Here is a 12,902-nt window from a genome sequence, read left to right on the forward strand (position 1 = left end):
GGCTGTCCAATGTGCTGCTCTCGTGGGTATTTATGTTCATTGGGTGTAAGCGAACCTTGAGAGTGTTCACCAGCGCCACCCTCGACCTATAGCGGCGGACGTAGCACGTTCTGCAATACTGCGAGCGTGACGTGGAACATCATCAAAGGACGAGGGCGGAAACTGTGCGAGAGCCCTCTTAAGCTACCTATGGCATCAAGACTGCCAGAACTGAGACCCTCGTTAAGCTATTAGCAGGTAAGTTAAAGGAAAGGAGGGGCCCGTTTGACAAACCTATGAAGGGAGCCAACAGTCACCGAAACCAAGGTGCATAGGGGAATGTTTTTTATGCGTTGTGCTGATCAGTGGGATATTATAGCCCTTATATTAGTAAATCGCTTAAAGAAAATTACTTATAAAGCGCCTGAAAAACAACCATGCCGCCGGTGGGATCCTAACCAACGACCTCCAAATATCACGTTCGGTGCTCTTACCAACTGAGCTACGGCGACGGCTGTCGAATCTGCTGCTTTCGTGGGTATTTATGTTCATTGGGTGTAAGCGAACCTTAAAAGTGTTCACCAGCGCCACCCTCGACCTTAGCGGCGGACGTAGCCCGTCCTGTAATACAGCGAGCGTGACGTGGAACGTCATCTAAGGACGAGTGCGGAAAATGTGCGAGAGCCCTCTTAAGCTACCTATGGCATGAAGACTGCCAAAACCGAGACCCTCGTTAAGCTATTAGCAGGTAAGTTAAAAGAAATGAGGGGCCCGTTTGACAAACCTATGAAGGGAGCCAACAGTCACCGAAACCAAGGTGCATAGGGGAATGTTTTTTTTATGTGTTGTGCTTATCAGTGGGATATTGTAGTACTTAGATTAATAAATCGTTTAAAGAATATATTTATAAAGCAGCAGAAAAAACAATCAAGCCGCCAGTGGGATCCGAATCTACGACCGCCGAATATCGCGTCCGGTGCTCTTACCAACTGAGCTACGGCAACGGCTCTCCAATCTGCTGCTCTCGTGGGTAATTATGTTCATTGGGTGTAAGCGAACCTTGAGAGTGTTCACCAGCGCCCCCCTCGACCATAGCGGCGGACGTAGCACGTCCTGTAATACCGCGAGCGTGACGTGGAACGTCACCTAACGGCGAGGGCGGAAACTGTGCGAGAGCCCTCATAAGCTACCTATGGCATCAAAACTGCCAGAACCGAGACCCTCCCTAAGCTATTAGCAGGTATGTTAAAGGAAATGAAGGGCCCGTTTGACAAACCTATGAAGGGAGCCAACAGTCACCGAAACCAAGGTGCATAGGGGAATGTTTTTTTATGTGTTGTGCTTACCAGTGGGATATTATAGTACTTAGATTAATAAATCGCTTAAAAAAATTACTTTAAAGCAACAGAAAAAACAACCATGCCGCCGGTGGGATCCGAACCAACGACCTCCGAATATCGCGTCCGGTGCTCTTACCAACTGAGCTACGGCGACGGCTGTCCAATCTGCTGCTCTCGTGGGTATTTATGTTCATTGGGTGTAAGCGAACCTTGAGAGTGTTCACCAGCGCCACCCTCGACCTTAGCGGCGGACGTAGCACGTCCTGTAATACAGCGAGCGTGACGTGGAACGTCACCTAACGGCGAGGGCGGAAACTGTGCGAGAGCCCTCTTAAGCTACCTATGGTGTCAAGACTGCCAGAACCAAGACCCTCGTTAAGCTATTAGCAGGTAAGTTAAAGGAAATGAGGGGCCCGTTTGACAAACCTATGAAGGGAGCCAACAGTCACCGAAACCAAGGTGCATAGGGGAATGTTTTTTTTATGTATTGTGCTTATCAGTGGGATATTGTGGTACTTAGATTAATAAATCGCTTAAAGAAAATTACTTATAAAGCAGCAGAAAAAACAACCATGCCGCCGGTGGGATCAGAACCCACAACCTCCGAATATCGCGCTCGGTGCTCTTACCAACTGAGCTACGGCGACGGCTGTCCAATCTGCTGCTCTCGTGGGTATTTATGTTCATTGGGTGTAAGAGAACCTTGAGAGTGTTCACCAGCGCCACCCTCGACCATAGCGGCGGACGTAGCACATCCTGTAATACCGCGAGCGTGACGTGGAACGTCATCTAACGGCGAGGGCGGAAACTGTGCGAGAGCCCTCTTAAGCTAGCTATGGCATCAAGACTGCCAGAACCGAGACCCTCGTTAAGCTATTAGCAGGTAAGTTAAAAGAAATGAGGGGCCCGTTTGACAAACCTATGAAGGGAGCCAACAGTCACCGAAACCAAGGTGCATACGGGAATGTTTTTTATGTGTTGTGCTTATCAGTGGGATATTGTAGTACTTATATTAATAAATACCTTAAAGGAAATACTTATAAAGCAGCAGCAAAAACAACCATGCCCCCGGTGGGATCCGAACCCACGACCGCCGAATATCGCGTCCGGTGCTCTTACCAACTGAGCTACGGCGACGGCTGTCCAATCTGCTGCTCTCGTGGGTATTTATGTTCATTGGGTGTAAGCGAACCTTGAGAGTGTTCACCAGCGCCACTCTCGACCTTAGCGGCGGACGTAGCACGTCCTGTAAACCGCGAGCGTGACGTGGACCGTCACCTAACGGCGAGGGCGGAAACTGTGCGAGAGCCCTCTTAAGCTACCTATGGCATCAAGACTCCCAGAACCCAGACCCTCGTTAAGCTATTAGCAGGTAAGTTAAAAGAAATGAGGGGCCCGTTTGACAAACCTATGAAGGGAGACAACAGTCACCGAAACCAAGGTGCATAGGGGAATGTTTTTATGTGTTGTGCTTATCAGCGGGATATTATAGTACTTAGAATAATAAATCGCTTAAAGAAACTTACTTATAAAGCGCCTGAAAAAAAACCATGCCGCCGGTGGGATCCTAACCAACGACCTCCAAATATCACGTTCGGTGCTCTTACCAACTGAGCTACGGCGACGGCTGTCGAATCTGCTGCTTTCGTGGGGATTTATGTTCATTGGGTGTAAGCGAACCTTGAGAGTGTTCACCAGCGCCACCCTCGCCCTTAGCTGCGGATGTAGCACGTCCTGTTATACAGCGAGCGTGACGTGGAACGTCATCTAAGGACGAGTGCGGAAAATGTGCGAGAGCCCTCTTAAGCTACCTATGGCATGAAGACTGCCAAAACCGAGACCCTCGTTAAGCTATTAGCAGGTAAGTTAAAAGAAATGAGGGGCCCGTTTTACAAACCTATGAAGGGAGCCAACAGTCCCGAAACCAAGGTGCATAGGGGAATGTTTATTTATGTGTTGTGCTTATCAGTGGGATATTGTAGTACTTAGATTAAAATATCGCTTAAAGAAAATTACTTATAAAGCAGCAGAAAAAACAAGCATGCCGCCGGTGGGATCCGAACCCACGACCGCCGAATATCACGTCCGGTGCTCTTACCAACTGAGCTACGGCGACGGCTGTCCAATGTGCTGCTCTCGTGGGTATTTATGTTCATTGGGTGTAAGCGAACCTTGAGAGTGTTCACCAGCGCCACCCTCGACCTATAGCGGCGGACGTAGCACGTTCTGCAATACTGCGAGCGTGACGTGGAACGTCATCAAAGGACGAGGGCGGAAACTGTGCGAGAGCCCTCTTAAGCTACCTATGGCATCAAGACTGCCAGAACTGAGACCCTCGTTAAGCTATTAGCAGGTAAGTTAAAGGAAAGGAGGGGCCCGTTTGACAAACCTATGAAGGGAGCCAACAGTCACCGAAACCAAGGTGCATAGGGGAATGTTTTTTATGCGTTGTGCTGATCAGTGGGATATTATAGCCCTTATATTAGTAAATCGCTTAAAGAAAATTACTTATAAAGCGCCTGAAAAACAACCATGCCGCCGGTGGGATCCTAACCAACGACCTCCAAATATCACGTTCGGTGCTCTTACCAACTGAGCTACGGCGACGGCTGTCGAATCTGCTGCTTTCGTGGGTATTTATGTTCATTGGGTGTAAGCGAACCTTAAAAGTGTTCACCAGCGCCACCCTCGACCTTAGCGGCGGACGTAGCCCGTCCTGTAATACAGCGAGCGTGACGTGGAACGTCATCTAAGGACGAGTGCGGAAAATGTGCGAGAGCCCTCTTAAGCTACCTATGGCATGAAGACTGCCAAAACCGAGACCCTCGTTAAGCTATTAGCAGGTAAGTTAAAAGAAATGAGGGGCCCGTTTGACAAACCTATGAAGGGAGCCAACAGTCACCGAAACCAAGGTGCATAGGGGAATGTTTTTTTTATGTGTTGTGCTTATCAGTGGGATATTGTAGTACTTAGATTAATAAATCGTTTAAAGAATATATTTATAAAGCAGCAGAAAAAACAATCAAGCCGCCAGTGGGATCCGAATCTACGACCGCCGAATATCGCGTCCGGTGCTCTTACCAACTGAGCTACGGCAACGGCTCTCCAATCTGCTGCTCTCGTGGGTAATTATGTTCATTGGGTGTAAGCGAACCTTGAGAGTGTTCACCAGCGCCCCCCTCGACCATAGCGGCGGACGTAGCACGTCCTGTAATACCGCGAGCGTGACGTGGAACGTCACCTAACGGCGAGGGCGGAAACTGTGCGAGAGCCCTCATAAGCTACCTATGGCATCAAAACTGCCAGAACCGAGACCCTCCCTAAGCTATTAGCAGGTATGTTAAAGGAAATGAAGGGCCCGTTTGACAAACCTATGAAGGGAGCCAACAGTCACCGAAACCAAGGTGCATAGGGGAATGTTTTTTTATGTGTTGTGCTTACCAGTGGGATATTATAGTACTTAGATTAATAAATCGCTTAAAAAAATTACTTTAAAGCAACAGAAAAAACAACCATGCCGCCGGTGGGATCCGAACCAACGACCTCCGAATATCGCGTCCGGTGCTCTTACCAACTGAGCTACGGCGACGGCTGTCCAATCTGCTGCTCTCGTGGGTATTTATGTTCATTGGGTGTAAGCGAACCTTGAGAGTGTTCACCAGCGCCACCCTCGACCTTAGCGGCGGACGTAGCACGTCCTGTAATACAGCGAGCGTGACGTGGAACGTCACCTAACGGCGAGGGCGGAAACTGTGCGAGAGCCCTCTTAAGCTACCTATGGTGTCAAGACTGCCAGAACCGAGACCCTCGTTAAGCTATTAGCAGGTAAGTTAAAAGAAATGAGGGGCCCGTTTGACAAACCTATGAAGGGAGCCAACAGTCACCGAAACCAAGGTGCATACGGGAATGTTTTTTATGTGTTGTGCTTATCAGTGGGATATTGTAGTACTTATATTAATAAATACCTTAAAGGAAATACTTATAAAGCAGCAGCAAAAACAACCATGCCCCCGGTGGGATCCGAACCCACGACCGCCGAATATCGCGTCCGGTGCTCTTACCAACTGAGCTACGGCGACGGCTGTCCAATCTGCTGCTCTCGTGGGTATTTATGTTCATTGGGTGTAAGCGAACCTTGAGAGTGTTCACCAGCGCCACTCTCGACCTTAGCGGCGGACGTAGCACGTCCTGTAAACCGCGAGCGTGACGTGGACCGTCACCTAACGGCGAGGGCGGAAACTGTGCGAGAGCCCTCTTAAGCTACCTATGGCATCAAGACTCCCAGAACCCAGACCCTCGTTAAGCTATTAGCAGGTAAGTTAAAAGAAATGAGGGGCCCGTTTGACAAACCTATGAAGGGAGACAACAGTCACCGAAACCAAGGTGCATAGGGGAATGTTTTTATGTGTTGTGCTTATCAGCGGGATATTATAGTACTTAGAATAATAAATCGCTTAAAGAAACTTACTTATAAAGCAGCAGAAAAACAACCATGCCGCCGGTGGGATCCGAACCCACGACCTCCGAATATTGCGTTCGGTGCTCTTACCAACTGAGCTACGGCGACGGCTGTCCAATCTGCTGCTCTCGTGGGTATTTATGTTCATTGGGTGTAAGCGAACCTTGAGAGTGTTCACCAGTGCCACCCTCGACCTTAGCGGCGGACGTAGCACGTCCTGTAATACCGCGAGCGTGACGTGGAACGTCATCTAAGGACGAGAGCGGAAACTGTGCGAGAGCCCTCTTAATCTACCTATGGCATCAAGACTGCCAGAACCGAGACCCTCGCTAAGCTATTAGCAGGTAAGTTAAAGGAAAAGAGGGGCCCGTTTGACAAACCTATGAAGGGAGCCAACAGTCACCGAAACAAGGTGCATAGGGGAATGTTTTTTATGTGTTGTGCTTATGAGTGGGATATTATAGTACTTAGATTAATAAATCGCTTAAAGAAAATTACTTATAATGCAACAAAAAAAACAACCATGCCGCCGGTGGGATCCGAACCCACGACCTCCGAATATCGCGTCCGGTGCTCTTACCAACTGAGCTACGGCGACGGCTGTCCAATCTGCTGCTCTCGTGGGAATTTATGTTCATTTGGTGTAAGCGAACCTTTAGAGTGTTCACCAGCGCCACCCTCGACCTATAGCGGCGGACGTAGCACGTTCTGCAATACTGCGAGCGTGACGTGGAACGTCATCAAAGGACGAGGGCGGAAACTGTGCGAGAGCCCTCTTAAGCTACCTATGGCATCAGGACTGCCAGAACCGAGACCCTCGTTAAGCTATTAGCAGGTAAGTTAAAGGAAAGGAGGGGCCCGTTTGACAAACCTATGAAGGGAGCCAACAGTCACCGAAGCCAAGGTGCATAGGGGAATGTTTTTTATGCGTTGTGCTGATCAGTGGGATATTATAGTACTTATATTAGTAAATTGCTTAAAGAAAATTACTTATAAAGCGCCTGAAAAAAAACCATGCCGCCGGTGGGATCCTAACCAACGACCTCCAAATATCACGTTCGGTGCTCTTACCAACTGAGCTACGGCGACGGCTGTCGAATCTGCTGCTTTCGTGGGGATTTATGTTCATTGGGTGTAAGCGAACCTTGAGAGTGTTCACCAGCGCCACCCTCGCCCTTAGCTGCGGATGTAGCACGTCCTGTAATACAGCGAGCGTGACGTGGAACGTCATCTAAGGACGAGTGCGGAAAATGTGCGAGAGCCCTCTTAAGCTACCTATGGCATGAAGACTGCCAAAACCGAGACCCTCGTTAAGCTATTAGCAGGTAAGTTAAAAGAAATGAGGGGCCCGTTTTACAAACCTATGAAGGGAGCCAACAGTCCCGAAACCAAGGTGCATAGGGGAATGTTTTTTTTTATGTGTTGTGCTTATCAGTGGGATATTGTAGTACTTAGATTAATAAATCGTTTAAAGAATATACTTTTAAAGCAGCAGAAAAAACAATCAAGCCGCCAGTGGGATCCGAACCTACGACCGCCGAATATCGCGTCCGGTGCTCTTACCAACTGAGCTACGGCAACGGATCTCCAATCTGCTGCTCTCGTGGGTAATTATGTTCATTGGGTGTAAGCGAACCTTGAGAGTGTTCACCAGCGCCACCCTCGACCATAGCGGCGGACGTAGCACGTCCTGTAATACCGCGAGCGTGACGTGGAACGTCACCTAACGGCGAGGGCGGAAACTGTGCGAGAGCCTTCATAAACTACCTATGGCATCAAAACTGCCAGAACCGAGACCCTCGCTAAGCTATTAGCAGGTATGTTAAAGGAAATGAGGGGCCCGTTTGACAAACCTATGAAGGGAGCCAACAGTCACCGAAACCAAGGTGCATAGGGGAATGTTTTTTATGTGTTGTGCTTACCAGTGGGATAATATAGTACTTAGATTAATAAATCGCTTAAAGAAAATTACTTATAAAGCAGCAGAAAAAACAACCATGCCGCCGGTAGGATCCGAACCCACGACCGCAGAATATCGCTTCCGGTGCTCTTACCAACTGAACTACGGCAACGGCTGTCCAATCTGCTTCTCTCGTGGGCATTTATGTTCATTGGGTGTAAGCGAACCTTGAGAGTGTTCACCAGCGCCACTCTCGACCTTAGCGGCGGACGTAGCACGTCCTGTAATACCGCGAGCGTGACGTGGAACGTCATCTAAGGACGAGGGCGGAAACTGTGCGAGAGCCCTCTTAATCTACCTATGGCATCAAGACTGCCAGAACCGAGACCCTCGCTAAGCTATTAGCAGGTAAGTTAAAAGAAATGATGGGCCCGTTTGACAAACCTATGAAGGGAGACAACAGTCACCGAAACAAGGTGCATAGGGGAATGTTTTTTATGTGTTGTGCTTACCAGTGGGATATTATAGTACTTAGATTATTAAATCGCTTAAAGAAAATACTTATAATGCAACAGAAAAAACAACCATGCCGCCGGTGGGATCCGAAGCCACGACCTCCGAATATCCCGTCCGGTGCTCTTACCAACTGAGCGACGGCGACGGCTGTCCAATCTGCTGCTCTCGTGGGAATTTATGTTCATTGGGTGTAAGCGAACCTTTAGAGTGTTCACCAGCGCCACCCTCGACCTATAAAGGCGGACGTAGCACGTTCTGCAATACTGCGAGCGTGACGTGGAACGTCATCAAAGGACGAGGGCGGAAACTGTGCGAGAGCCCTCTTAAGCTACATATGGCATCAGGACTGCCAGAACCGAGACCCTCGTTAAGCTATTAGCAGGTAAGTTAAAGGAAAGGAGGGGCCCGTTTGACAAACCTATGAAGGGAGCCAACAGTCACCGAAACCAAGGTGCATAGGGGAATGTTTTTTATGCGTTGTGCTGATCAGTGGGATATTATAGTACATATATTAGTAAATCGCTTAAAGAAAATTACTTATAAAGCGCCTGAAAAACAACCATGCCGCCGGTGGGATCCTAACCAACGACCTCCAAATATCACGTTCGGTGCTCTTACCAACTGAGCTACGGCGACGGCTGTCGAATCTGCTGCTTTCGTGGGTATTTATGTTCATTGGGTGTAAGCGAACCTTGAGAGTGTTCACCAGCGCCACCCTCGACCTTAGCGGCGGACGTAGCACGTCCTGTAATACAGCGAGCGTGACGTGGAACGTCATCTAAGGACGAGTGCGGAAAATGTGCGAGAGCCCTCTTAAGCTACCTATGGCATCAAAACTGCCAGAACCGAGACCCTCGCTAAGCTATTAGCAGGTATGTAAAGGAAATGAGGGGCCCGTTTGACAAACCTATGAAGGGAGCCAACAGTCACCGAAACCAAGGTGCATAGGGGAATGTTTTTTTATGTGTTGTGCTTACCAGTGGGATATTATAGTACTTAGATTAATAAATCGCTTAAAGAAAATTACTTTAAAGCAACAGAAAAAACAACCATGCCGCCGGTGGGATCCGAACCCACGACCTCCGAATATCGCGTCCGGTGCTCTTACCAACTGAGCTACGGCGACGGCTGTCCAATCTGCTGCTCTCGTGGGTATTTATGTTCATTGGGTGTAAGGGAACCTTGAGAGTGTTCACCAGCGCCACCCTCGACCTTAGCGGCGGACGTAGCACGTCCTGTAATACAGCGAGCGTGACGTGGAACGTCACCTAACGGCGAGGGCGGAAACTGTGCGAGAGCCCTCTTAAGCTACCTATGGCGTCAAGACTGCCAGAAGCGAGACCCTCGTTAAGCTATTAGCAGGTAAGAGAAAGGAAATGAGGGGCCCGTTTTACAAACCTATGAAGGGAGCCAACAGTCACCGAAACCAAGGTGCATAGGGGAATGTTTTTTTATGTGTTGTGCTTATCAGTGGGATATTGTAGTACTTAGATTAATAAATCGCTTAAAGAAAATTACTTATAAAGCAGCAGAAAAAACAACCATGCCGCCGGTGGGATCAGAACCCACAACCTCCGAATATCGCGCTCGGTGCTCTTACCAACTGAGCTACGGCGACGGCTGTCCAATCTGCTGCTCTCTTAGGTATTTATGTTCATTGGGTGTAAGAGAACCTTGAGAGTGTTCACCAGCGCCACCCTCGACCATAGCGGCGGATGTAGCACGTCCTGTAATACCGCGAGCGTGACGTGGAACGTCATCTAACGGCGAGGGCGGAAACTGTGCGAGAGCCCTCTTAAGCTACCTATGGCATCAAGACTGCCAGAACCGAGACCCTCGTTAAGCTATTAGCAGGTAAGTTAAAGGAAATGAGGGACCCGTTTGACAAACCTATGAAGGGAGCCAACAGTCACCGAAACCAAGGTGCATAGGGGAATGTTTTTTTAAATGTTGTGCTTATCAGTGGGATATTGTAGTACTTAGATTAATAAATCGCTTAAAGAAAATTACTTATAAAGCAGCAGAAAAAACAACCATGCCGCCGGTGGGATCCGAACCCACAACCTCCGAATATCGCGCTCGGTGCTCTTACCAACTGAGCTACGGTGACGGCTGTCCAATCTGCTGCTCTCGTGGGTATTTATGTTCATTGGGTGTAAGCGCACATTGAGAGTGTTCACCAGCGCCACCCTCGACCATAGCGGCGGACGTAGCACGTCCTGTAATACCGCGAGCGTGACGTGGAACGTCATCTAACGGCGAGGGCGGAAACTGTGCGAGAGCCCTCTTAAGCTACCTATGGCATCAAGACTGCCAGAACCAAAACCCTCGTTAAGCTATTAGCAGGTAAGTTAAAGGAAATGAGGGGCCCGTTTGACAAACCTATGAAGGGAGCCAACAGTCTCCGAAACCAAGGTGCATAGGGGAATATTTTTTATGCGTTGTGCTGATCAGTGGGATATTATAGTACTTATATTAGTAAATCGCTTAAAGAAAATTACTTATGAAGCACCTGAAAAAACAACCATGCCGCCGGTGGGATCCTAACCAACGACCTCCAAATATCACATTCGGTGCTCTTACCAACTGAGCTACGGCGACGGCTGTTCAATCTGCTGCTCTCGTGGGTATTTATGTTCATTGGGTGTAAGCGAACCTTGAGAGTGTTCACCAGCGCCGCCCTCGACCTTAGCGGCGGACATAGCACGTCCTGTAATACAGTGAGCGTGACGTGGAACGTCATCTAAGAACGAGGGCGGAAACTGTGCGAGAGCCCTCGTAAGCTACCTATGCCATCAAGACTGCCAGAACCAAGATCCTGGTTAAGCTATTAGCAGATAAGTTAAAGGAAATGAAGGGCCCGTTTGACAAACCTATGAAGGGTGCCAACAGTCACCGAAACCAAGGTGCATAGGGGAATGTTTTTTTTGTGTTTGGCTTATCAGTGGGATATTATAGTACTTAGAATAATAAATCGCTTAAAGAAAATTACTTATAAAGCAGCAGAAAAACAACCATGCCGCCGGTGGGATCCGAACCCACGACCTCCGAATATCGCGTTCGGTGCTCTTACCAACTGAGCTACGGCGACGGCTGTCCAATCTGCTGCTCTCGTGGGTATTTATGTTCATTGGGTGCAAGCGAACCTTGAGAGTGTTCACCAGTGCCACCCTCGACCTTAGCGGCGGACGTAGCACGTCCTGTAATACCGCGAGCGTGACGTGGAACGTCATCTAAGGACGAGGGCGGAAACTGTGCTAGAGCCCTCTTAATCTACCTATGGCATCAAGACTGCCAGAACCGAGACCCTCGCTAAGCTATTAGCAGGGAAGTTAAAGGAAATGAGGGGCCCGTTTGACAAACCTATGAAGGGAGCCAACAGTCACCGAAACCAAGGTGCATAGGGGAATGTTTATTTATGTGTTGTGCTTATCAGTGGGATATTGTAGTACTTAGATTAAAATATCGCTTAAAGAAAATTACTTATAAAGCAGCAGAAAAAACAACCATGCCGCCGGTGGGATCCGAACCCACGACCGCCGAATATCACGTCCGGTGCTCTTACCAACTGAGCTACGGCGACGGCTGTCCAATGTGCTGCTCTCGTGGGTATTTATGTTCATTGGGTGTAAGCGAACCTTGAGAGTGTTCACCAGCGCCACCCTCGACCTATAGCGGCGGACGTAGCACGTTCTGCAATACTGCGAGCGTGACGTGGAACATCATCAAAGGACGAGGGCGGAAACTGTGCGAGAGCCCTCTTAAGCTACCTATGGCATCAAGACTGCCAGAACTGAGACCCTCGTTAAGCTATTAGCAGGTAAGTTAAAGGAAAGGAGGGGCCCGTTTGACAAACCTATGAAGGGAGCCAACAGTCACCGAAACCAAGGTGCATAGGGGAATGTTTTTTATGCGTTGTGCTGATCAGTGGGATATTATAGCCCTTATATTAGTAAATCGCTTAAAGAAAATTACTTATAAAGCGCCTGAAAAACAACCATGCCGCCGGTGGGATCCTAACCAACGACCTCCAAATATCACGTTCGGTGCTCTTACCAACTGAGCTACGGCGACGGCTGTCGAATCTGCTGCTTTCGTGGGTATTTATGTTCATTGGGTGTAAGCGAACCTTAAAAGTGTTCACCAGCGCCACCCTCGACCTTAGCGGCGGACGTAGCCCGTCCTGTAATACAGCGAGCGTGACGTGGAACGTCATCTAAGGACGAGTGCGGAAAATGTGCGAGAGCCCTCTTAAGCTACCTATGGCATGAAGACTGCCAAAACCGAGACCCTCGTTAAGCTATTAGCAGGTAAGTTAAAAGAAATGAGGGGCCCGTTTGACAAACCTATGAAGGGAGCCAACAGTCACCGAAACCAAGGTGCATAGGGGAATGTTTTTTTTATGTGTTGTGCTTATCAGTGGGATATTGTAGTACTTAGAATAATAAATCGTTTAAAGAATATATTTATAAAGCAGCAGAAAAAACAATCAAGCCGCCAGTGGGATCCGAATCTACGACCGCCGAATATCGCGTCCGGTGCTCTTACCAACTGAGCTACGGCAACGGCTCTCCAATCTGCTGCTCTCGTGGGTAATTATGTTCATTGGGTGTAAGCTAACCTTGAGAGTGTTCACCAGCGCCCCCCTCGACCATAGCGGCGGACGTAGCACGTCCTGTAATACCGCGAGCGTGACGTGGAACGTCAC

General features: G+C 48.8%; 3 non-coding genes across 3 annotated transcripts; all 3 read right to left on the reverse strand.

Annotated features, from left to right (window-relative positions):
* Positions 1 to 3,361: 3,361 nt before the first annotated feature.
* Positions 3,362 to 3,435, reverse strand: TRNAS-UGA (transfer RNA serine (anticodon UGA)). The gene has a single exon. It is a non-coding gene; the product is annotated as a tRNA-Ser (tRNA).
* A 2,377-nt stretch (positions 3,436 to 5,812) lies between these two features.
* TRNAL-CAA (transfer RNA leucine (anticodon CAA)) lies at positions 5,813 to 5,886 on the reverse strand. Its single transcript has one exon. It is a non-coding gene; the product is annotated as a tRNA-Leu (tRNA).
* Positions 5,887 to 11,703: 5,817 nt separating this feature from the next.
* TRNAS-UGA (transfer RNA serine (anticodon UGA)) lies at positions 11,704 to 11,777 on the reverse strand. Its single transcript has one exon. It is a non-coding gene; the product is annotated as a tRNA-Ser (tRNA).
* Positions 11,778 to 12,902: the final 1,125 nt, after the last annotated feature.

This window comes from Amblyomma americanum, chromosome 1 (genome assembly GCF_052857255.1).
Source record: "Amblyomma americanum isolate KBUSLIRL-KWMA chromosome 1, ASM5285725v1, whole genome shotgun sequence".
Classification (NCBI taxonomy): Eukaryota; Metazoa; Arthropoda; class Arachnida; order Ixodida; family Ixodidae; genus Amblyomma; species Amblyomma americanum.